Here is a 1,621-nt window from a genome sequence, read left to right as displayed (position 1 = left end):
TCCTACTTTTAGGAGATCTACACTCAAAAGCTCTATTCCCTTCTTTATCAAATCTGAAACAATTACCATGGAAACTACTTCTTGAATAAGAATTACCTCTTCCTCAATAAGAACTAGCACCTCCTCGATAGGAAACACCACTTTTCTACTTGGTTTTTCATTTATCATCATTCTTCCATTCATATTTGACCTTATCTTTCACTGAATTGTTAGATCTGACACCTTTACCATAAGATCTAATCCCAAGGGTTCCATTTGTGAGTGGTGAGCCAATCCCCATGTTTAGGGATGAGTTACGATGGCTAAGAACCTGCACCTCCATCTGTTGGCTCAACAAATATCCCCCAAGTTGATCCAATTATAGGGAATGTGTGTCAACAATCTCCCCTACCTAATGCTTAGTTGCATTTTTTTTGATAGTTTGATTGTAAATGATCTCCTCGCCCTATCCATAAACAACCTCCTTCATAAGAGTTCTAAATGTCTCACCTTCCTTCCTAGTGGCTTCATTCAAATCATGCAGATCCACCCTATAGGTTTCTATCAAACTTTCCAATTCCATATTCTCGTCTTTTGAAATAGATAGCCATTTTAGCTATTTTTGAGCTTGATACATAGGAGATAATTTCCACAACAAGTCAAATTGTGATATTGCTATCAGGATTTAACTATGTGATTTTGAGTCAAACTCATTGACCCATGTTTCATGAGTAGTGATTCAACATGAATCTATCTCTCATGAGAATAAATGGAACACTTAACACTCATTGGATTTTTGAGCTTTCAACCACCACTACACCTAGTGAGTACACTTTGATCTTGATTTTCTCACCCTTCAAGAAATCAACAAACAAATGATGAAACAAGTTAAATTTTTGATAAAAGGAAGTAGCACTCTCATAGACTAGCGGTTGTGACTAGGTACCCCATTTAGATTTTAGATCTACTATGGTTGAAAAGGGTTTGTTCATACCTAAATTCACATAGAACCTGGAAAAGCCTAGTTTAGTCTTAGAACTAGTAATTATATCCATTTTTATGAACTATCCAAAGGAGTTACCAATCCATGTAAACACATGCTTGTAGAATTCCAAGGGGAGTTTGGGTAACCTTATCCAAACCAAGGCATATCTGAGGAGATGAATCTTTGGGTTGAACCTTGAGTTCCATTTCACAAGTAAGAACTAGTTCTTATCAAAGTGAAAAGAGGTTGCCATGACTGAATCATGGTCTCTTTCTACCATGAATCTAAAGAGGAAGAGGGAGCCAGCCATTGTGGAGATGGAAACTAAACCAATAAGTTTCTACCTTATTGAGCACCATTTTCTCACCATATCCACTAAAGGTCAGAATGAGACAAACTTTCCAACAATGCACATTGTAAAACTTGAGGAAATGGAATCAATCACTAAGTTAGGTAGTGAAATGAGAGGTCTAGTTGCTCATAAGGAAAACATGGGTTTCTCTCCAAAGTTCATAGGGATCTTGGATCTGACAATAGCCCCAAGCCAATTTGACTTTGGGGTCACTACCCCTTGAAATTTCACCATGGGACCACCTAGGGGTTTCGGGCCCAAACACGCATAATCATTAGGAACAACACCTAGTTTTGTTAGGCTAG

The sequence above is a fragment of the Cupressus sempervirens genome, chromosome 9, assembly GCF_028749045.1.
Source record: "Cupressus sempervirens isolate cs-2001-9-10 chromosome 9, ASM2874904v1, whole genome shotgun sequence".
NCBI lineage: Eukaryota > Viridiplantae > Streptophyta > Pinopsida > Cupressales > Cupressaceae > Cupressus > Cupressus sempervirens.
Note: the sequence above shows the minus strand (reverse complement) of the source record.